The sequence below is a fragment of the Engystomops pustulosus genome, chromosome 11 (genome assembly GCF_040894005.1).
Source record: "Engystomops pustulosus chromosome 11, aEngPut4.maternal, whole genome shotgun sequence".
NCBI lineage: Eukaryota > Metazoa > Chordata > Amphibia > Anura > Leptodactylidae > Engystomops > Engystomops pustulosus.
This window is the reverse complement of record NC_092421.1, coordinates 83,916,147-83,941,770: the sequence shown is the minus strand read 5'-3', so window position 1 is coordinate 83,941,770 and position 25,624 is coordinate 83,916,147. Positions and strand designations below refer to the sequence as shown.

The window sequence follows — 25,624 nt, the reverse complement described above, 5'->3', positions numbered from 1 at the left end:
AAACATATAACAGGGCCTAAAGCATTTGTGTATTGGGTGTCATTCTTGGTAGTATGGGCTCTGTGTCCACTTATCCCATTACGTTTGGAACTTTTTAAAATTGTTTGAATAGCAATAGCTTTTTCATACCCACATATCTTATTAATTTGGTTAATCACCTCTCCTAACCCTGGGCATGTTGGTTCCTTCCAATGTCTTGTGAGTAGCATTTTAGTGGCAAGTAGTATGTGGGCAGACAAACTTAGCCTTATTTTTACAATCAGTTAAATTAATATTCTATTGAAAATATAATCTACTACATGGGCAAATATCATCCGGTAGAGCCACTGGATGGCTGGATGAGCTAAGTATCTCTTTAAAATGAACCTGTCATCAAGAATGACATTTCTGGCTGCTGACAGGTTCCAATAGCCAATGTTATGATGGTTAAAAAAATATCTTTATCAGAATTCTGAATCATTTCAGCACTTTATAAAACTTAAGTCTGTGAGTTTGTGTCACAGTCTCCTCATTGTCACCACAGTCACTTACCTTGCCGGTCTGTTGTGATTGTGCTTCACCAGTTTCCGAAAGTACTTAAAAGTACTGGGGTGCAGAGCCTAACAAGGCCCCCCCCCCCAGGTCTTCACCAGAGCCCGCTGCGAGGCAGGATGGATTTGGCTGCCAGGGACTTGTAGGTTGCTTAGCCAATAGGAAAGCAGCTAGTGGTGACGCAACTGGACACGTAGTGACTGGATCAAGTCGAGAACAGGAACTTTAGCAGTTAGTGGAACTAAGTACAGAGACAAAAGCTGAGGGCAGGGATTCAGGAATCAAAGCATGCAACAAACAGAAGGGCTGGAGCACACGGAAAAGACCTGATACTCAGGCACCAGTTTGGAGTTCAGGAAGTCGTTTTATAGACCTTCCCGTGGGGAAGATCGTGTGACCTCAGGAGGAGGTTCCCGGATAGTCTGTAATGCTAAGAACCAGCCACCAGAGGGAGTGGGAGTGTGAAACCTGCATTGTTGCCACTAGAGGGAGAGCAGGAAGTAATCTGCATTCTTGCCACCAGAAGGAGTTAGAATTTGTGACACTTGTGTATTCTTTCTATTCTCCACACCATCCCGATCCCTCCCATGCCTCCCAATGCACATGACCAGAAGTTAGGATGGGGAGTGAGCTAGTTGAGTGTGGAGGAGAGGAGACTGAGACACAGGCACATATGGGCTGCAGCTGCCCCCTTCCTCCCGGGACTCACCACACCCTGCTGGCAGGGAGCCAGGTGATGTGAAATAATGTTTTAGTACAGAAATAATTCAGAATGCAGAATTCACCTGTCAGCAGACAAAAGTTACATTCCTAGTGATAACTTTGCTTTAAATTTGTTTAGTGTAATGCTTATTGTCTCTTATGGGGGTACATTAAACAGTTGCACCAGAAATAAAAAATTAAAAACAGAAAACTCCCCAAAAAGAAATTTAATGACGGAACTCATTTGAATAATCTGTTGATTCTTGTACCCATTATGACTCCCAGAAGATTAATAGTTCAGAATTGTCAAGGGGGCGGTAACCTTTTATACAGACACAGCCTCATGAGAAATAAAATGTTACCGCCCCCTTGGCTAATTGGCATATAAAATTCCAGGTATTGTTAAAAAGCAAACATTACATTGATGAAGGGCACGGTGGTCATCATAGGACGCATGGGACCATGTGATATAATGCTAAAACTGTTATAATATTGCAACTTTCAGATGAGAACATCCGAACCGTTCACTATTCTCCAGCTGCTGCTTTGTTTTTCGGCGTTAATACACTTGTTTTAATTTGTAAGTCTGGACTTTTACAGCAATTCACATTATGCCAGTTCTGATTGCTCGACCCATGCCCTGAGGAGTTATATTTCCTGGCATATTGATGAAGACGCTCAAAATATGTTTATGGGAATCAATACGGTCCATTCCCTCGCTGTAAACCTGTCGTAGTCCTTCAATGTCTGATTGAGTGCGGTTTATTTACTACTGATTTCTGGGTTAAAATGAAAATGGACTAAAAAGCATAAATTCTGTTAGTCATTGCAATGTCAACAGGAAGCCATATATTGATGACCTCTCGAGTCGGATGCAGTACCGGAACCAGACACTAGGGGACATTTACTACGCCTTGTCCTCCAGTAATTTTATGAATAAGGAGTGAAAAAAGGTGCAATTCCAGGCCAGGTGCTTTTTGTTGGTTTCCCGATCCACATGCCACTTTCTCCTAAAGTGGACGGACCACGAAACAGGAGTGTGCCAGGCCACACCCACCATGTTTGCTACAGTCTCTGTTGGAAAACCGCAGAGACTTCATCTGAAATCAGAAGTCAGACGGTCAGGCGGTGGAGCACACCTCTGGATTTACTAAAGTGCCAGAACCTCTATTCTTAGTAAATAAGACCTCAGTCCATAAAGTACAACCCTATTAATTATACAGAATGCAGTGTTGATCCAGAGAAAGGCAATAAACCCTGCAAGACTGATGCCAATCGGCCCAATGAAGGGAAAAATTCCTTCCCAGCCCCTAATATGGAGGTCAAAACAACTCCCTGGATCAACAGAAACTACTACAACCAGGTTATTGCAGTATTTTTCGGACTATAAGGCGCACCGGAGTATAAGGCGAAACCAATAAGTGCCTCCTAAATGTCTAGGTTCATATATAAGTAGCACCGGATTATAAGGTGCACCTGATTATAAGGATGAATGACCAGCAGGTGGCAGACCTGTGCACAGTTCAAGGCGTGTTGTCTGTAAGTACGGTTCATATATAAGGCGCACCAGACTATAAGGCGCACCTGATTATAAAGATGAATGACCAGCAGGTTGCAGACCTGTGCACAGTTCAAGGCAGCTGTTGTCTGTAAGTACAGTTCATATATAAGGCGCACTGGACTATAAGGCGCACCTTTGATTTCTGAGAAAATCAAAAGATTTTTTGTGCCCCTTATAGTCAGAAAAATACGGTATAAGGGTTTTCACACAAACCAAGTTGCTGATCAGTGGGATCTCAATGCTGAGACCCCCACAGATCACGAAAACAAGGGGTCCGATGGGTTCCTGGAGGGCATGACCGTTCTGCTCCATTCATCTCTATGGAGCTGTCGGAGATCGCCGAGCACAGAGTGCAAATTCAGGGTCAGACTACATAGAATTGATTGTAGTCTGTTACCATGGAAACAAGTAGATCTATAAAGTTGTTGTACACAAAAAACAGTATCATATTTTTACTCAACAGTATTTTATTTTTTTTTTATGAACCTGAGAAAAAAAAAACATATGATTACAATGGTGTACATAGGCTTTGATATATAAGGAATCCTTGCTTCTCCTCTGCCTCTCCTCTCTGTCAGTCTCTCCATCCCCATTGTACAATTAATTCAGTGTAAAATACCAACCATGACATACAAAGCCTGCCACACCCTGTCCCCACCATATATCTATGACCTACTCAGTAGTCTCTGCTCCTCACAGGACCTTCAGCTTCACTCTATTACCATCCGCTCTTCTCACACATCCCCGGGACTTCTCCCCTGCTCCCCCCATACTCTGGAACTCTCTACCAAGATGTGTCAGACTGTCCCCACCTTCCAAACCTTCATATGTAACCTGCAAACCCGCCTGTTCCAGATCCATCACACACAATAACTGCTCTGCTCCCTCACCTCCTGCCTCCTTCTACCGTCCCATATAGATTGTGAGCTCTTGGGGCAGGGTACTCCCACTTGTTTCAGATTGATGTCATTTTAGTATTTTGTGCTTGCATTTGTTCTCGTCCCCTCTATTGATTGTACAGCTCCATGGAATTAATGGTGCTCTATAAACAAATTATGATAATACAAAAAGAAGAAAATTTCCTTATCATGACCTGCAGTCAGTGCCGGCTCAAGGTTTCAGAAGGCCCCTGGGCAACAGAACCTAAGTGGCCTTTGCCCACAAAAAATTCAGAAACTAAAACAGTCCACTGTTCCTTATAATGTTCCCTAGTTTATCATCCCAAACAGCCCCCTTGTGGTTATTTTATATACAGCCTCCCATTGTTATATTATATACAGCCTCCCATTGTTACATTATATACAGCCCCTCATGGTTATTTTATATACAGCCCCTCATGTGTTACATTATATACATCCCCTCATGTGTTACATTATATACATCCCCTCATGTGTTACATTATATACAGCCCCTCATGGTTATATTATATACAGCCCCCTCATGGTTATATTATATACAGCCTCTCATTGTTATATTATATACAGCCTCCCATTGTTATATTATATACAGCCTCCCATTGTTATATTATATACAGCCCCTCATGTGTTATATTATATACAGCTCCTCATGTGTTATATTATATACAGCCCCTCATGTGTTATATATATACAGCCCCTCATGGTTATATTATATACAGCCCCTCATGGTTATATTATATACAGCCCCTCATGTGTTATATTATATACAGCCCCCTCATGTGTTATATTATATACAGCCCCCTCATGTGTTATATTATATACAGCCCCTCATGTGTTACATTATATACAGCCCCTCATGGTTATATTATATACAGCCCCCTCATGTGTTATATTATATACAGTCCCTCATGTGTTATATTATATACAGCCCCTCATGGTTATTTTATATACAGCCCCTCATGTGTTACATTATATACATCCCCTCATGTGTTACATTATATACATCCCCTCATGTGTTACATTATATACAGCCCCTCATGGTTATATTATATACAGCCCCCTCATGGTTATATTATATACAGCCTCTCATTGTTATATTATATACAGCCTCCCATTGTTATATTATATACAGCCTCCCATTGTTATATTATATACAGCCCCTCATGTGTTATATTATATACAGCTCCTCATGTGTTATATTATATACAGCTCCTCATGTGTTATATTATATACATCCCCTCATGTGTTATATTATATACAGCCCCTCATGTGTTATATTATATACAGCCCCTCATGTGTTATATTATATACAGCCCCTCATGTGTTATATTATATACAGCCCCCTCATGGTTATTTTATATACAGCCCCCTCATGTGTTATATTATATACAGCCCCTCATGTGTTATATTATATACAGCCCCTCATGGTTATATTATATACAGCCCCTCATGTGTTATATTATATACAGTCCCTCATGTGTTATATTATATACAGCCCCTCATGTGTTATATTATATACAGCTCCTCATGGTTATATTATATACAGCCCCTCATGTGTTATATTATATACAGCCCCTCATGTGTTATATTATATACAGCCCCTCATGTGTTATATTATATACAGCCCCTCATGTGTTATATTATATACAGCCCCTCATGGTTATATTATATACAGCCCCTCATGTGTTATATTATATACAGTCCCTCATGTGTTATATTATATACAGCCCCTCATGGTTATATTATATACAGCCCCTCATGGTTATTTTATATAGAGCCTCCCATTGTTATATTATATGCAGCCTCCTCATTGTTATTTTATATACAGCCTCCCATTGTTATATTATATACAGCCTCCCTTTGTTATGTTATATACAGCCGCCTATTGTTATATTATATAAAGCCGCCTCATGGGTTATATTATAAACAGCCCCTCATGTGTTATATTATATACATCCCCTCATGGTTATATTATATACAGCCCCCTCATGGTTATATTATATACAGCCTCCCATTGTTATATTATATACAGCCTCCCATTGTTATATTATATACAGCCTCCCATTGTTATATTATATACAGCCCCCTCATGGTTATATTATATACAGCCCCCTCATGGTTATATTATATACAGCCTCCCATTGTTATATTATATACAGCCTCCCATTGTTATATTATATACAGCCCCCTCATGGTTATATTATATACAGCCTCCCATTGTTATATTATATACAGCCTCCCATTGTTATATTATATACAGCCTCCCTTTGTTATGTTATATACAGCCGCCTATTGTTATATTATATAAAGCCGCCTCATGTGTTATATTATATACATCCCCTCATGGGTTGTATTATAAACAGCCCTCTCATAGTTATCATATATACAGCCTACCCTTCCCCTCAACAGGCCCTGCCAGGCTGCTGGGGACTGAGATTTGTCCGTGTGGGCCCCCGCCCAGCAGCTCTGGGCCCTGGCATTAGCCCGGGTTTGCCAGTCGCTAGCGCCGGCCCTGCCTGCAGAATATCAGGAGCTGAAAGAAATCAAGAGCTGTAACTACTAAAGAAGTAGAATGTCTTTAGTCCAGGATGCACAGACAATTTCTTCTTTTTCTATGCAATGCAGAAAAAGATAGATGAATACAACGATGTGCACAGGATTTATAATATGAAGAAGAATATTACGCCTCTATAGTTCAATATACATCATTTCTATCATTTCTTGCATAGACACACAATACACGTCGTCCTTCCTATGGGTCCGGAATATAATTTAGCGGCACATTCCATCTGCTTTACAATAATGTTTTATCTCATCCGCAGGAAACATGACCTTCGACAAATGTCGTCATTTTCTATTGTCACCGTTTCGTATTCACTTCTACATCTATAATAACCTTTTATTCCGTATTAAATGTGAAAATCACTGAACTTTACCAGCCATACGTGGAAAAACTGAGAGCCGACCCCCTTCCCCCGCAACCATCCCTTTTACTAGTTTACTTGCAGAATGAAGCGATAAAAGACCTTGTATATTTATGGATTGGGCTCCCCTGTAAATATAGTTTTCGGTAAGTAATACTGTCACAGAGGAAATATAATCAGCGGCTCGGGAAGATCTTTCTTTTTTTTTTACGTTGCGCCGCTGAAGAGTTTGTACTTTATACAGAAAATGTAAATATGTCACCGCGTCTTGTGTGCCGGGTGTTTTCCGATTGTGTTTGGTTTGATTTTAGCAGCGCATGTTAGAGACAGAGGAGGAATAGATTGATTGCCTCATTTTCTGTTGAGTCCTCCGTGGTCGGCAACGTGTAAATCAGACAGCCGGGCTCACGCTGTGTTCTTACACCTTCCCAAATTTACATCAAATTATGAAAACAAATACCGCACATTCCGAATACTAAGCGCTGTGAAGTCGGAGCGATCTGCCCGCCGCCGATGTCTTGGGTGACGCCGCTTAAGGAACATTTTCACAATTATTCTCTAAACCCAGGCAATTAGCATTCCCATATAAATACATTACACAAATAGAAACACATTATTTCATGTCTCTATATATTCAGGTTGCAATTACACAAAGCGTCGAGTATAAACATCTCCTGGCCCTCTGCTTCCATTAGAAGACCTTCATACACCATAACATGACAATTGTTTTAACCCTTTCTCAGCTTATGCTGTCATAGACACGTGCCAGTATACACCCAAATAAAGGCCCATTTACACTTTGCAATTCTTTGCTGTACCTGTGGACACCCCCACTGGTCCTCGAAGCCCCATTTAAGGCCCACTCATACTTGATTATTTCCATCTCCTGAGAACACTCCCTCTGTAACTTGAAACCCTGGGTCAGCGGTGGCAAATGGATGGCATGGGTGCCACTTAGAGCCCTCTCTGTGGACACCCAGGCGACCCATCCCCCCCCCCCCCCAGACAAGATGAGTGACTCAAGGCCTTCTTCTGCAGTCCTGGATAGCCCGGGATGTGCTGCATTCAGCGCTATTTTAAAGGTGTTATCCGGGTTTAGGGCCGGGCTGGGGCAGGCTATAAACGTGTACTTACCTCCTCTAGCGCCGCCTCCTGCGCAGTGGTCCATCTGGCAAACTATGCACAGGACAAAGCTTTTTCGATGGCATATAGCATGAAGATCCAGCAGGGAATGCTGGGAGACGCAGGGCTTTATCCATTTCCTGAATTAGCGGTGCACTGGCCCTTTAAATCTGCTGAAGCCGGTGTGCGTGCACCTTAGGAGACGGGAACGCTTGCGCTCGGCTGCCGAACAGGAATCAGGAACGAGTTCAGGTAAGACGAGTGGAGGGGCACTGGGGCAAACCAAGGATCACGGGTGAGCCCGCGACCCACCCGTGACACCTCCCATATTATAATCCACTACTGCTCAGGACACTCATTTGTTATAAAGCTTTTTGTTTTAAAGGGTTTTGGGTCTATTTACGCCACTGAGTCTCTAAAAGGTTTGCCATCACAAATATAAGTGTTGAAAAAGTGGCTTAAAAAAACAAAATCTGACCATGGATTTGAAATTTTTTGCCTTCTCCATTCTCATTGTCAGTGTTTTGGTCTCATTTCTCAAAACTTTTTCCAAAGTTTTCTAAGTTACTTTTTGCCGCAGTTAATTGCGGCCTCCGCTAATGATATTCTGGCACCGATTCCTGATAATTAAACAAGAGAGAATGACAAATACCCTCATTTCCATAATTATTTATGTATCACATGAAAGCCTTTTATGCAGAAATGTGCTGGAAACTGAAGCCGGGAAGGAGGAAAACAAAAGTAATATCAGATATCTGACTTTATTACTCCTTCCTGCCTTACGATTAGTATCAGAAAATCTGGATGGATTCCGAATACGACTTCATTTTATTTTTTATATTTTTTTTAGGTTTTTCTTTTTAGGTTTCATCATGGTAGAATTCCTTAGGTAATATAAGAATCCGTAGCCAGTATATTTTGTGTACACCCCTTCCATTATGATAAAGAGATGTTTTTCAAAGCCTGTAATTGAATTTCACACATAAGTGCTTGCTCACTGGACCCTGGCCTTATACAGGTGCTCAGCTGCACCACAATCATCCTGCTAGATCCTGGCAATCTGCACTTGCAGGAAAATTTGGGTGTCACTCAGTATCGACCTGAAAAAATTCAACTATTCTCTAGTTAAGATTTCATGGTCATGGCTATACGGAATTCATTGACTCAAGTGTCCCTGCAGTATTTTTCCTCCCTTCTATGTTTGACCTGAACAGTCACTACATCAGTCGTTTTTGATCCGATTTTTAACTGGGTGAACATTGGCTTCAAATGTATAAAAGTCACATTTATTATTGGTTTTGCGCCTATTTTCGTTGGCCAATCCTAAGGTTTTCTCTTTGACACCTGTTCTGACTTACCTACAGAGACGGCACCACAAAAACCTCACTTTTCACGACACTCACAACCTTTTTTTTTTTTGTGCTTAGTTTGGAAATAGCTTTGGAATTTTTCCTGCACTTTTAGCTTCCCGCATTTTTTTTGCTCATAACTAGACCAACAAAAAGCAAGTCTAGCGACTTCTAAACCCCTTCATGAATGTGGTTTGTCATGTTTAATCCCACAGTTTACCAAATACATTAAAGGAAATCTACCATTTGATTTTTTTGCATTATGAACAAAACATACCTTGAGAATGCTCTAGCGACATTGATGCAGAAACATATCTTGTTTAATCCCTCAAAAAACAATTATAAAATTCAGGACTTTGGGAAAGCTGGGTGCAGGCTGACTGGCTACATAAACACATTGGGGCTTATTTACTAAGGGTCCCGCGGCCGCATTTTAGTCGGGTTTCCTGACTTTTTGGGGATTGCGACAAAAATTGGGGGGCCGCCCGTCGGACACCGCACAGGATTTAACATTTAAAATTGTGTCGCAAGCCAGGCACTTACATACAACGGGAGGAAGATGGTGAACTCCGGCGGACCTGATCGGGAAGTGACACATACAGCCACGCTGTAGTGAATCGTGGCAGACTTCATCCTCGTCGGACATTCCAGATTGTGGATCGCGTAGGGACGGGGTAAGTAAATGTGCCCCATTACTACCACATACACAGGAGCTGCCTGAACTGTCCAGACAGGACTAATCAACCTGAGCTGGATGACTCATATGCAGCAGCTGGGGGATGGTGCAGCGGTTGATTACTTCTGCCTGTCAGGAACAACACAGTGATGACATCATTCTCTGGAGCAGTGCTGCAGATCTGCTGGAGGCACACTGTCACAGATCAAGAGCAAAAGCCACATACTACAATACAAATTTTTAAAAAACAAATAAAATCTCTCAAAATATAAAACTGGTTATTCCTGGCGGTAAACCATGTAACTGATAATGGGTCCCAAGTGCAGGAGCACTTCCTCCCTTCCAAAATGTGAGATTACAGCAGGAAGAGGAAAGGTGCTGAGGTAGCAGGAGGGAGGATGGGAGACATGTTCCTGCACAATGTAATAGCCGGCGAAGCTACAGCATTGAGGGGCCCTGGTAATGCCAGTCCCCCAGGCATGGCCCGTCTGGCTCATTAGCATCATTTTTAAAGTTGATTTTCGAAGGAAGGAAACCATGGATAACAAATATAAGCAGATCCCACAGTCCCGGAGCCTGGATCTATGAGTAATGTCCCTGGTTTATCAGCATGGATTGTGATTGTGGATTTCCTTTAAATAAGGAAATAAAGGTAAGCAGCAATGCCAGACATGTCTCACGGAGAAAGAGTATTTTTTATAATTATTATTATTAGATACAACACTTTGAAACACAAAAGTTTCTTAAAGGTTATTTATGCTGAGAAGGATTTCTAAACTTGCACCAGGTTGCTGAAAAACTTGAAGTTTATATTAATAAATGCAATCGTGGCGTGATGATAATCTGCAGAGAATGTGCTGTTTTTCCACTGTCTGAACAATTTGACTTCCAGCGGGAGTTGTATGGTTGCTACGTAACTACAATGTGAATCAGGAGATCAGATTTGAAATCTAATGGGAGAACTGGAGAATATGTACAGTGTTTACAAACGTGCTAGAAAATAAGCAGGAGCCCCCCGCACTGCACGCTATAGGGGGCACTCATCAGTGATTAGACCCTACATCCTCAGCTGTATTCTATAGAGACGAGTATTCATTCACAAAGAAAGGAATCTAATAATATTTTGTTTGCTGTGACCATCGTTATTATTATTTTTATACAATTAAGAATAATATTCATAAATCCATACAATTCAATGGTCTTGTAATACTCATTCAAACCTGCGGGGGCAGTGTCAGAATTTAGCCTGAACAGGGCACATTTACTTACCCGGTCCAGTCGCGATCCCGCGGTGCTTTATCCGACGCTGATTCCGGGATTCACTAAGGTCATGCGCCCGAGTTCCTGCATCCGTCGCTTCTGTGCTGAGGTCCGGCGGAGTTCACCTTCTTCTTCCCGATGCAAGTAAGTGCGTGATCTTGCGACACATTTAGTTTTTTAAATTCCATGGTTTCTCCGAATCCGTCGGATTGTCCGAAGGCCACGCCCCCCGATTTCTGTCGCGTGAAAGCCAGCGCTGATGCGCCACAATCCGATCGCGTGCGCCAAAATCCCGGGACAATTTGGCGCAAAACGGAAATTTGCGGGAAACCCAACGAAAGTGTGGCGTTCGGACCCATAGTAAATGAGCCCCAAAGTCTTACATAAGAATCCATTGCACAAGGTACCACAACAAATACTGTATCACCATCCGAAAATATTAGTATTTAAAATAGACTTTGATAAACTGCGCCATTCTTATCTATGGGTTGTATCCAGTAGTACAACGTATTATTCTTATTTATTTAAATAAATGTGATAGGCTGCAATGCCGCATACAGCCTAATGATAAGAATGGCGCTGTAGCAGGACAATTTGGTTTCAAATTCCTTAAAATCCTAACTTAGTAATCCAATTATAATCATATCCTAATTAGTTTGATATGTTTGTTTATTCATAAATGCATTCAAGCACTTGTTAAAGGGGTGTTCAATATTACTATACCCCCCTTTGTAGGGGTTGTGCTTGGTATTGCATCTAAGTAGAAAAATAACCTTATCTTTCATACTAAGCTCATCCCACCCCTTAGGTTTCCTTACTTAAGAGAATGACATTTAGGAAAGATGTGTCTATAATGTCATTAACAAGCATATCACGCTGACTAGAATTGCTCTTTAAAGGTTATGTATACTTTTCCAAACTGTTTGAATTGCTTCAGTATATAAAAAGCTGAAAAATTAAGCAACACTGAAGCAAATATTCTAACCAAAATAGAAAAATGTTTTGTGTTTACAGCTCCTATGTAATGTATTATGTGTCTCCATGACAACAGACTACAAAGTAACTTTGGTAGTCTGATTTTATAGTCAATGTTAGATAAAAATCAGACAAAACACAATAGATTAACATCAGCCAAACTCACTAATTTCCGGGGGAGAACTGACTATGATGTGCATGGTAGCGTCGCACCACTCCTCTGACAGATGACAACTCAACATGATCAATGTTGATCATCGGGATCAATCGGGAGAAATGGCTTGTGCATGCATTGTCAACTTAAAGGGGTTTTCCCACCAAACAAGTTAGGCCATATCATGTGGATAGAGCCTTACTTGCTGATTGGTGGGAGTCTCGGTGATGAGATTCCCCCCACAGATCACGAGAAGAGGGGTCCAATAAGGTTTGAAGTATCCCCGTTGGACCCTTTGTCGCCTGAGATGAGTGGAGGAGCCGGTTGGGCATCTCTATGGAGCTGATGGAGATGACTGAGCACCATATACCCCCATCTTGCGCCACCGGCTTCTCCGCTCATCTCGGGGGAGTGACGAGGGGTCCAACAGGGGTACATCGAACCCCATTTACCCCCCTTTTCGTGATCTGTGGGGGTCTCATCACCAAGACCCTCATCGATCAGCAAGTTAGGCAATATCCTGTGGGTAGAGCATAACTTGTTTTGTGGTAAAAACCCCTTTAAGTGCAGACTTTTACAATTAAACATGTTTTAATGAGTCCCTTTAAGGCTTCAGCTCTCTCCTTCACCTCCGTTTCCTGAGACAGATAACATGATGGATGCACACCTGAGTCTATACACGCCATGTGCTGGGTATATGGAAAGAGATGGAAGACTTTGTGCACCTGATTTATCCGAGCTTTCAGAACACAATGAGAAGTGACCTAGAAATAATATCCAATAAGTAAAGTGATGCTTATTTTAGGCTGCTGTCTGCACCAATTTCACAATGATTTTAAAAGACAGTGATTGAATGTACCGAGAAATGAAACCTGTAACCTCCCAGATGCTCATCCATCACAAATAGAGGAACCGGCCCGGAAACACTTGTGTATTCCTGGAGGATGGCGCATTCCGGTAGGACGATACCCATAAAGCGCAGTCATTGTTATTGTCTTATCCACCAGTAACATCAATCACCTCGTGTCTCCTGAGTAGAACCTTAGTATAAAGTTTCATAGGACTAGACTTTTATAGAGGATCCTTAAAATATGGGGGATCTAAAGGGGGTCCAAAGTAAAAGGGGTTGTCCACTTTCTGCAAGTTATTGATATTGTTTGTGTATTTTAAAGTTATAACATTTTCCAATAAATGTTCTTTATTAGAGATGAGCGAACATGCTCGTCCGAGCTTGATGCTCGGTCGAGCATTAGGGTACTCGAAACTGCTCGTTGCTCGGACGAATACTTCGCCCGCTCGAGAAAATGGCAGCTCCCGCCGTTTTGCTTTTTGGCGGCCAGAAACAGAGCCAATCACAAGCCAGGAGACTCTGCACTCCACCCAGCATGACGTGGTACCCTTACACGTCGATAGCAGTGGTTGGCTGGCCAGATCAGGTGACCCTGGGATAGACTAGCCGCTGCCCGCGCTGCTCGGATCACTCTGTGTCTGGATGCCGCTAGGGAGAGAGCTGCTGCTGGTCAGGGAAAGCGTTAGGGTGTTCTATTAGCTTACTGTTAGGCAGGAGTGATTCTCAAAGAACCCAACAGCCCTTCTTAGGGCTACAATAACGTTCTACTTTTTTTATTTTAATTTGCATCTAGTACCATTTTGTGAGGAATTAGCAGGGGGACTTGCGACCGTTGTGTTTAGCTCTTAGTGGCACACATATCCATAGCAAAGACCGAAGTGGGAAAATTTAGTAGGGGTTGGATTTCAATTAGGCACTAACTCAGTGTCATCTCATCTGGCATAGTAGTGTGCTTTGATACTTGGCTAGAAAATAGCCATAGGAGAATACAAAGAGCTTACTTACGCATACAGTAGCGTTCTATATATTTGATTTCTGGTTGATCTGCTGGTGGCTGTACTTTCTGCAGTGCATGTACTAGCCAATTCTGAGCAATTTGTAGTGAGACTTGCGACCGCTGTGTTCTGCGCTTAGTGACGCACATATCCATAGCAAAGACCGAAGTGGGAAAATTTAGTAGGGGTTGGATTTCAATTAGGCACTAACTCAGTGTCATCTCATCTGGCATAGTAGTGTGCTTTGATACTTGGCTAGAAAATAGCCATAGGAGAATACAAAGAGCTTACTTACGCATACAGTAGCGTTCTATATATTTGATTTCTGGTTGATCTGCTGGTGGCTGTACTTTCTGCAGTGCATGTACTAGCCAATTCTGAGCAATTTGTAGTGAGACTTGCGACCGCTGTGTTCTGCGCTTAGTGACGCACATATCCATAGCAAAGACCGAAGTGGGAAAATTTAGTAGGGGTTGGATTTCAATTAGGCACTAACTCAGTGTCATCTCATCTGGCATAGTAGTGTGCTTTGATACTTGGCTAGAAAATAGCCATAGGAGAATACAAAGAGCTTACTTACGCATACAGTAGCGTTCTATATATTTGATTTCTGGTTGATCTGCTGGTGGCTGTACTTTCTGCAGTGCATGTACTAGCCAATTCTGAGCAATTTGTAGTGAGACTTGCGACCGCTGTGTTCTGCGCTTAGTGACGCACATATCCATAGCAAAGACCGAAGTGGGAAAATTTAGTAGGGGTTGGATTTCAATTAGGCACTAACTCAGTGTCATCTCATCTGGCATAGTAGTGTGCTTTGATACTTGGCTAGAAAATAGCCATAGGAGAATACAAAGAGCTTACTTACGCCTACAGTAGCGTTCTATATATTTGATTTCTGGTTGATCTGCTGGTGGCTGTACTTTCTGCAGTGCATGTACTAGCCAATTCTGAGCAATTTGTAGTGAGACTTGCGACCGCTGTGTTCTGCGCTTAGTGACGCACATATCCATAGCATAGACCGAAGTGGGAAAATTTAGTAGGGGTTGGATTTCAATTAGGCACTAACTCAGTGTCATCTCATCTGGCATAGTAGTGTGCTTTGATACTTGGCTAGAAAATAGCCATAGCAATAGGATAGCATTGTTTGGTTTTAAAAACTCAAAAAAAAACAAAAAACACAAAAAAAAACAAAAAACACAAAAAAAAACAAAAAAAAGTTAAAAAAAAAATAAAGTTATAACTCTCATTTTAAAAATGTTTAACCCGAGGGCTAGGGGTAGAGGACGAGGGCGGGGACGTGGGCGTCCAACTACTGCAGGGGTCAGAGGCCGTGGTCCTGGGCGGGGTGAGACACCACCCGCTGATGAGGGAGCAGGGGAACGCCGCAGAGCTACACTCCCTAGGTTCATGTCTGAAGTTACTGGGACTCGTGGTAGAGCACTGTTGAGGCCAGAACAGTGCGAACAGGTGATGTCGTGGATTGCTGACAATGCTTCGAGCAATTTGTCCACCGCCAGTCAGTCTTCCACACAGTCCACCCATGTCACCGAAATCGCCACTCCTCCAGCTCCTGCACCTCAGCCTCCTCCCCCCCAGTCTGCCCCCTCCCAGGAAAATTTGGCATTTGAACCGGCATACTCTGAGGAACTGTTTTCTGGACCCTTCCCACAGTCACAAACCACTTGTCCGGTTGCTGCTGAGCTATTTTCCGATGCCCAGGTTTTCCACCAGTCACAGTCTGTGGGTGATGATGACCTTCTTGACGTAGTGGAAGTGTGTAAAGAGGTGTCCGACGATGAGGAGACACGGTTGTCAGACAGTGGGGAAGTTGTTGTCAGGGCAGGAAGTCCGAGGGGGGAGCAGACTGAGGGATCGGAGGATGATGAGGTGACAGACCCAAGCTGGGTTGAGAGGCCGGGTGAACACAGTGCTTCTGAGACGGAGGAGAGTCCTCGACCAGAACAGGTTGGAAGAGGCAGTGGTGGGGCCAGACGGAGAGGCAGGGCCAGAGCTGGTGCATCAGCGCCAAATGTGTCAACTAGTGAAGCTCCCGTGGCGAGGGCTCTTGCGGCGAGGGCTAGATCTTCAGAAGTCTGGAGGTTCTTTAAGGAAACACCTGATGACCGACGGACTGTGGTGTGCAACATTTGCCAAACCAGGCTCAGCAGGGGTTCCACCACTACTAGCTTAACTACCACCAGTATGCGCAGGCATATGAATGCTAAACACCCCACTCAGTGGCAACAAGCCCGTTCACCTCCGGCCGTGCACACCACTGCTCCTTCCCCTGTGTCAGCTGCTAGTCAGCCCCCTGCCCAGGACCCTGCCACAAAAACCCCATCGTCGCCTCCACGATCCTCCACAGCATCCACCAGCGTTCAGCTCTCCATACCCCAGACGCTGGAGCGGAAACGCAAATATAGTGCAACCCACCCGCACGCCCAAGCCCTTAATGTGCACATTTCCAGATTGCTAAGCCTGGAGATGCTGCCCTATAGGCTAGTAGAGACCGAGGCCTTTCGCAGCCTCATGGCGGCGGCCGCCCCTCGGTATTCGGTCCCCAGCCGCCACTACTTTTCCCGATGTGCCGTCCCAGCCCTGCACCAGCACGTGTCAGACAACATAATCCGTGCCCTGACCAACGCCGTTTCTGACAAGGTCCACCTGACCACGGACACGTGGACGAGTGCTGCCGGGCAGGGCCACTATATATCTCTGACGGCACATTGGGTTAACTTGGTGGAGGCTGGGACCGAGTCTGACCCTGGGGCTGCTCATATACTGCCGACGCCGAGGATTGCGGGGCCTACCTCGGTCCAGGTGTTTCAGGCCTACTATGCCTCCTCCTCCTCCCACCCCTCCTCCACCTCCTCCTCCGAACTACCATCCGTGGGCACGGCGCCATCAGTCGGTAGCTCTAGGCACAGCAGCAGTGCCGTCGCTAAGCGACAGCAGGCGGTGCTCAAACTGCTGAGCCTAGGCGACAAAAGGCACACCGCCCAAGAGCTATTACAGGGCATCACGGCGCAGACTGATCTGTGGCTGGCACCGCTGAACCTCAAGCCGGGAATGGTTGTGTGTGACAACGGCCGTAACCTGGTGGCGGCTCTGCAACTCGGCAGACTGACACATGTGCCATGCCTGGCCCATGTGTTAAATCTGATAGTTCAGCGTTTCCTCAAGACATACCCCAATCTGTCTGATTTGCTCACGAAGGTGCGCCGCATCTGTGCGCATTTCAGGAAGTCCAGCCCAGATGCTGCCACTCTCAGGGCAGCGCAGCGCCGCCTCCAACTGCCCGCTCACCGACTGTTGTGCGACGTGCCCACGAGGTGGAATTCAACACTGACCATGTTATCCAGAGTTTACCAGCAGCGCAGAGCGATTGTAGACTGCCAGATGTCAACTTCCACCAGAACTGGTAGTCAGGTCAGTCAGCTTCCTCAAGTCTACAATGAGGAGTGGACGTGGATGTCTGATATCTGTCAGGTGCTGAGTAACTTTGAGGAGTCAACACAGATGGTCAGTGGCGATGCCGCCATCATCAGCCTCACCATCCCGCTGCTTGGCCTGTTGAAAAACTCTCTGGTCAGCATGAAGTCGGAAGCTTTGCGCTCGTCACAAGAGACAGGGGAAGAATATTCCCTTGTTGATAGCCAAAGCACCCTCAGGTCTGTTTCTCAGCGCATATCGGAGGAGGTGGAGGTGGAGGAGGATGAGGAGGAAGAGGAGGAGAATGTTGGCGAGACACAAGAGGGGACCATTGTTGAGTCCTTTACTGTTCAGCGTGTATGGGCAGAAGAAGAGGAGTTGGAGGAGGAGGAAATGGACAGTCAGGCCAGTGAGGGGAGTGAATTCTTACGCGTTGGTACTCTGGCGCATATGGCAGATTTCATGCTAGGCTGCCTATCCCGTGACCCTCGCGTTCAAAGAATTTATTCCAGCACCGATTACTGGGTGTTCACTCTCCTGGACCCACGGTACAAGCAAAATCTTTCCACTCTCATCCCTGCAGAGGAAAGGAGTGTGAGAATGCATGAATACCAGCAGGCCCTGGTGCACAAGCTGAAACAGTATTTCCCTTCTGACAGCGCTAGCGGCAGAGTGCGTAGTTCTGCGGGACAAGTAGCGAGGGAGAGTAGGCGAGCAGGCAGCTTGTCCAGCACTGGCAAGGGTACGCTTTACAAGGCTTTTGCCAGCTTTATGTCACCCCAGCAAGACACTGTCACCTGTCCCCAGTCTCGGCAGAGTAGGGCTGATCTTTACAGAAAGATGGTGAGGGAGTACGTAGCTGACCATACCATCGTCCTAAATGATCACACAGCTCCCTACAACTACTGGGTTTCAAAGCTGGACATGTGGCACGAACTGGCGCTGTACGCCTTGGAGGTTCTTGCCTGCCCTGCCGCTAGCGTCTTGTCCGAGCGGGTTTTCAGTGCAGCTGGTGGCATCATCACCGATAAGCGTACACGCCTGTCGACTGACAGCGCTGACAGGCTGACGCTTATTAAAATGAATAAAGGCTGGATTTCTCAGAATTTCCAATCTCCACCAGGTGAAGGAAGCTCAACCTGAATAATTGATCCACTCCTCCTCCTCCTCATTTTCCTCCTTCTCCTCCTCTTTGTACAGTAAAGCAGAGGAAAATGGCTATTTTTTGACAGGGCCCACTGGCTCTTGCTATAGTACTTCATGCATTTAATTTTTCTGGAGGGCCACCTACCCGGTCCTCTGTTTGAAACAATTTTTGTGAGTGCCACATACAGGCACTCAATCTATTCCATTTTACTGCAGGGCCACCTACCTGCTCCTCTGGTTTGAAACATTTTTGGGACTGCCACATACAGGCACTCAATCTATTCCATTTTACTGGAGGGCCACCTACCTGCTCCTCTGGTTTGACACATACAGGCACTCAATCTATTCCATTTTACTGCAGGGCCACCTACCTGCTCCTCTGGTTTGAAACATTTTTGGGACTGCCACATACAGGCACTCAATCTATTCCATTTTACTGGAGGGCCACCTACCTGCTCCTCTGGTTTGAAAAATGTTTGGGACTGCCACATACAGGCACTCAATCTATTCCATTTTACTGCAGGGCCACCTACCTGCTCCTCTGGTTTGAAACATTTTTGGGACTGCCACATACAGGCACTCAATCTATTCCATTTTACTGGAGGGCCACCTACCTGCTCCTCTGGTTTGAAAAATTTTTGGGACTGCCACATACAGGCACTCAATCTATTCCATTTTACTGCAGGGCCACCTACCTGCTCCTCTGGTTTGAAACATTTTTGGGACTGCCACATACAGGCACTCAATCTATTCCATTTTACTGGAGGGCCACCTACCTGCTCCTCTGGTTTGAAACATTTTTGGGACTGCCACATACAGGCACTCAATCTATTCCATTTTACTGCAGGGCCACCTACCTGCTCCTCTGGTTTGAAACATTTTTGGGACTGCCACATACAGGCACTCAATCTATTCCATTTTACTGGAGGGCCACCTACCTGCTCCTCTGGTTTGAAACATTTTTGGGACTGCCACATACAGGCACTCAATCTATTCCATTTTACTGCAGGGCCACCTACCTGCTCCTCTGGTTTGAAACATTTTTGGGACTGCCACATACAGGCACTCAATCTATTCCATTTTACTGCAGGGCCACCTACCTGCTCCTCTGGTTTGAAACATTTTTGGGACTGCCACATACAGGCACTCAATCTATTCCATTTTACTGGAGGGCCACCTACCTGCTCCTCTGGTTTGAAACATTTTTGGGACTGCCACATACAGGCACTCAATCTATTCCATTTTACTGCAGGGCCACCTACCTGCTCCTCTGGTTTGAAACATTTTTGGGACTGCCACATACAGGCACTCAATCTATTCCATTTTACTGGAGGGCCACCTACCTGCTCCTCTGGTTTGAAAAATTTTTGGGACTGCCACATACAGGCACTCAATCTATTCCATTTTACTGCAGGGCCACCTACCTGCTCCTCTGGTTTGAAACATTTTTGGGACTGCCACATACAGGCACTCAATCTATTCCATTTTACTGGAGGGCCACCTACCTGCTCCTCTGGTTTGAAACATTTTTGGGACTGCCACATACAGGCACTCAATCTATTCCATTTTACTGCAGGGCCACCTACCTGCTCCTCTGGTTTGAAACATTTTTGGGACTGCCACATACAGGCACTCAATCTATTCCATTTTACTGGAGGGCCACCTACCTGCTCCTCTGGTTTGAAACATTTTTGGGACTGCCACATACAGGCACTCAATCTATTCCATTTTACTGCAGGGCCACCTACCTGCTCCTCTGGTTTGAAAAATGTTTGGGACTGCCACATACAGGCACTATCCAAATTAAATTGTCTCCATAGCAGCCTCCACACGTTGTCTCCATTGCTACCTCCAAAAGTCGTCCATATAGCTGCCTCCATACATCGTCCCTTTATCAAACGAGGTGTGTCAGGCAGAAATTTGGGTTGTTTTCATGGATTCCACATCAAAGTTGTTAACTTTGTCGCCACCCTGCTGTGTTATCCACAAAATATACTGGCAAACTTTTACCATTTAGGGATATTATTTCAGCGCTTCTTGCGCATCTGTTTACATTCCCCTCACCCGCCATATCCTAAACTTATAAGAACGCTACTACACTTGATCTTATACAAAAGGTTCTTAGAAGTGCTGTTTGGGGAGTAGCCTAGAGACAGGGGCTTGAATTGGCGAAAGCTCGCCTGGCAGCGGAACGCCAGCTCCATGCGCATCATGCGCTTCTTGCGCATCTGTTTACATTCCCCTCACCCGCCATATCCCAAACTTATAAGAACGCTACTACACTTAACTTGGTGCAGGCTGGGACCGAGTCTGACCCTGGGGCTGGTCATATACTGCCGACGCAGAGAATTGCGGGGCCTACCTCGGTCCAGGTCTCAAAGGCCTACTATACCTCCTCCCACCCCTCCTCCACCTCCTCCTCCTCCGAATTACCATCCGTGGGCATGGCGCCATCAGTCGGTAGCTCTAGGCACAGCAGCAGTGCCGTCGCTAAGCGACAGCAGGCGGTGCTGAAACTGCTGAGCCTAGGCGATAAAAGGCACACCGCCCAAGAGCTATTACAGGGCATTCCACATCAAAGTTGTTAACTTTGTCGCCACCCTGCTGTGTAATCCACAAAATATACTGGCAAACTTTTATCATTTACCGATATTATTTCAGCGCTTCTTGTGCATCTGTTTACATTCCCCTCACCCGCCATATCCTAAACTTATAAGAACGCTACTACACTTGATCTTATACAAAAGGTTCTTAGAAGTGCTGTTTGGGGAGTAGCCTAGAGACAGGGGCTTGGATTGGCGAAAGCTCGCCTGGCTGCAGAGCGCCAGCTCCATCCCAAGATCCAACTAACATAGTTGCAGCACCTTTAATCTACTACTAGTTCACTGCCTCCATAATAATAATAATAATAATCTTTATTTATATAGCGTCATCATATTCTGTAGCGCTTTACAAATCATAGGAAACAAATACAAATGTAATGTAACAGAGCACAACATTTGTATGGAACAACAGGAGTGAGGTCCCTGCTCGCCAGAGCTTACGGTTTATGAAGATGATGGGGTAACACGAGGTAAAAGAATATTTAATGGTCAAGCCATTCTTCTTAGGGAATAGAAAAAAATATAATAAATGGAATTGCTGTCGCTTGAACCACTCAGCCGTCATCTTATATACCAGGTCCAGGGTGAATGGGACTGCAGAGAAGTCTGGTGCCTGTTGGTTGCTGGATAACAGATGGGAGGACGACACAGGACGGGTTAGTAGAAGAGTTAAAACTTCATGCAGTTAATGAGTGTTATAGGCTTGCCTAAAGAAATGGGTTTTAAGAGCACGTTTGAAACTTTGGAGGTTAGGTATTAGTCTGATAGTCCAGGGCAGAGCATTCCATAGAATTGGTGCAGCTCTAGAGAAGTCTTGGAGAAGCGAGTGGGAGGTCCGCACTAGGGTAGAGGTTAATCTAAGATCACTGGCGGATCTAAGAGCACGGGTTGGGCGATAGACTGAGATAAGAGAGGAGAGGTAGGGGGGTGCAGCATTATACAGAGCTTTATGGATGAGGGTTATTATTATTTTAAACTGTATTCGAAAGGAGACTGGCAGCCAGTGCAGCGACTGGCATGAACTGTAAGCATACATGGTCCCCTTATCAAACGAGCTGTGTCAGGCAGAATTTTGGGTTGTTTTCATGGCTTCCATGTTAACTTTGTCGCCACCCTGCTGTGTAATCCACAAAATATACTGGCAAACTTTTATCATGTACCGATATTATTTGAGCGCTTCTTGCTCACCTCCTTTGGTTCCTCTCTGACACCCATTGGTTTGAAGCCTGAGTCCAATTAGGGTATGTCGCCATGCCACTCTCTAGCCTGCCGCTGCTGCCGCTGCCTCTGCATGCCGTCCCCTATAGTGTCAGGGTCAATTATTGGATGTTTTACATGCTATCTAGCTTCATTCTGTCACTCTGTCATGGCCATGCTGTTGCCCATAATTTTGGCATAATGGTGCGATTAAGCAGCCTCAGAGGCATCCATGCATGCTGCCCCTGCTGTTTCCTGTCCATTTCCGTGGTGTTTCCATCCTTTTCTGAGGTTCCCAGGTGTTTGGCCAAGCTTCCCTGTGCAGAGCCTTGGTCCCCTTGAAAAATGCTCGAGTCTCCCATTGACTTCAATGGGGTTCGTTATTCGAGACGAGCACTCGAGCATCGGGAAAAGTTCGTCTCGAATAACGAGTACCCGAGCATTTTAGTGTTCGCTCATCTCTATTCTTTATCAATTCCTCACAGTTTTCTAGATCTCTGCTTGCTGACTTTAAATGGGAAGCTTCATTACTTACTTCCTGTGGATAAAAACTGGTCCCTGGTCATGTGATGTTACACAGGTGCACGGCTTCTTATATCCCTGGTCATGTGGTGTCACACAGGTGCAAGGCTTGTTATATCCCTGGTCATATAATGTCACACAGGTGCACGGCTCGTTATATCCCTGGTCATGTGATGTCACACAGGTGCACGGCTCGTTATATATCCCTGGTCATGTGATGTCACAGAGGTGCACGGCTCGTTATATATCCCCGGTCATGTGATGTCCCACAGGTGCACGGCTCGTTATATATCCCCAGTCATGTGATGTCCCACAGGTGCACGGCTCGTTATATATCCCCGGTCATGTGATGTCACAGAGGTGCACGGCTCGTTATATATCCCCGGTCATGTGATGTCCCACAGGTGCACGGCTTGTTATATCCCATGTCATATGATGTCACACAGGTGCACGGCTTGTTATATCCCTGGTCATGTGATGTCACACAGGTGCACGGCTTGTTATATCCCTGGTCATGTGAGGTCACACAGGTGCACGGCTCATTATATCCCTGGTCATGTGATGTCACACAGGTGCTCTGCTCATTATATCTCTGGTCATGTGATGTCACACAGGTGCACGGCTCCATATATCCCTGGTCATGTGATGTCACACAGGTGCACGGCTCATTATATCCCTGGTCGTGTGATGTCACACAGGTGCAGGGCTCGTTATATCCCTGGCCATGTGATGTCACACGGGTCCAGGGCTTATTACAGTAATTAGATCAATGCTCCTGTATTACATATCATGACCATGCACTGATTTATATCCACAGGAAGTAAACAATGGAGCTTCCTGCTGTATAACAGCAAACAGAGAAGCAAAGATTTGATGCGGAAATCGTATAACTTTCAATTACACAAACAATATCAATCATTTTGTGAATGTGGACAACCCCTTTAAGTGTCATGAATTTGCCATGGAGAATCTGAAGCATCTAACAAAAGGCCCAGAAGTATAAAACATAAACTACGGCCTAAAGTGTTACATAAAGTTGTACAAATGGTCATCGCTTTGTCTCCACTGTTCTACTGTCACACTTGGAGGCTTCTTAGAACAAACTATACATTAGCTATTCCTAGGATAGGTCATCAGATTGACACGCCCATTGATCAGCTGTTTGAAGAGTCCGCACTGCAATCTGACAAGCAATGACTGCTCATCAAGCAAACGCCGTAATATTACAGCAGCTAAACTATAAAGTTATCAGTTCACCTATGGATACTGCGTCACAAGCAAAGGAGCAGCTGATCAGTGGGTTTGGACACCTAACAATGTGATATGGATAAGCTTCTCCTGGAAAAAACGTTTTTAATATTAGTAAACAAATACAAGTATATTGAATATAAGTAAAGATGACGCCAAGGCACAATCCGAGGTTATGTCCTATATGACACAGGTAGGCAGGCGGATGAAATGGAACCAAAACAAGATGTCTCCACTCATGTTGGAAGAAAAATGCAGTGACCTTCCACTAAAAGGAAACCTACCACATATTAAGGTAGATCCAGTGGTAGGTGCATCTAACGAATGTAAGGATAGCCCTAATTCTTTAGTCCCCACAATCTTTTAGACATTTTAATGGCCTTGATATGCAAATTTTCTAAAGAGGCTACTGGGGCGTGGATTAGCCGGAGCTGAGGCTACACGGTGCGGCTACTACACGCCACAGTAGCCTCTCTGATCCTCCTACCAGATATCTTAAGTGGCAGCTACAAGGAGCTGCACACACTTGTCCGTGAAGCCGGAGTTCTGCGCATGTGCAGAACTCCAGCTTTGCAGACGAGTGCGCGCAGCTCCTTGTAGCTGCCGCTGAAGATATCTGGTAGGAGGATCAGAGAGGCTACTGGGGCGTGTAGTCTCAGCTCCGGCTACTCCACGCCCCAGTAGCCTCTTTAGAAAATTTGCATATCAAGCCCATTAAACTGTCAAAAAGATTGTGGGGACTGAAGGATTAGCTCTAAAAAGGGTTATCCTTACATTAATTAGATGCATCTACCACCGGATCTACCTTGTGGTAGGTGGTAGGATTCCTTTAACTGCCCCACAATAGCTGCAATATAGTGAAATGAAGAGTAATACTTAACAAACATGCAATTTTATAAAACAATATCAGTTGATCTTATAAAGCTCCATCTATGCGTTGGCCATTCCCGCAGAAAGCCGGTATAATTGATTCCCTCTCTTCCCTCCTCGCACTCCTTCTGTCTCTCTCCTGAATATGAAATATACTGCAACACTATTTGCTTCTCTGGCATCCGTGGCGGATCCATAAATTAGGCTGCAGCTCACCTCCCCTTTAAACAGGCAGCAGCAGCACATGATGTCTAATGGCTTGTCCTTGTTATCACTGTCGGGCTGGAGTGAAATGCGTGGTGTATCTGCTGCGATCATTTCTGCTGGTCTGCACTGACGTCGTAATGAGTTGCGTCGATGCTCGGATTTTTCTGCTGATCCGTGATACTTTTGTTGACACGTGGCCCGGATCCAACTTTCTAGGGTTTGTCTTTTATAAGCGCAAGCTGCTTTGTTATGTATGCAGAATACTCTCCGTAGCAGAGCTGCAGTGCAGTCAGCGCTTCCAAGTGGATCTTTCATTGCCTGGAAAGAATTATATTTCTCCTGGGCTGTGTGCAGCCAATACGAATCCTGAGAAAAATACAAAT

General features: G+C 44.8%; 1 long non-coding RNA gene across 1 annotated transcript in view; it reads right to left on the bottom strand.

Moving 5' to 3' along the window:
• LOC140105924 (uncharacterized) overlaps window positions 1-25,387 on the bottom strand; it is a 92,224-nt gene extending 66,837 nt beyond the window's left edge. The window contains exon 1 of the long non-coding RNA XR_011850677.1: window positions 25,251-25,387. This is a non-coding gene — a long non-coding RNA (uncharacterized lncRNA). The remainder of the gene's footprint in view (window positions 1-25,250) is intronic.
• Between the last annotated feature and the right edge of the window lie 237 nt (window positions 25,388-25,624).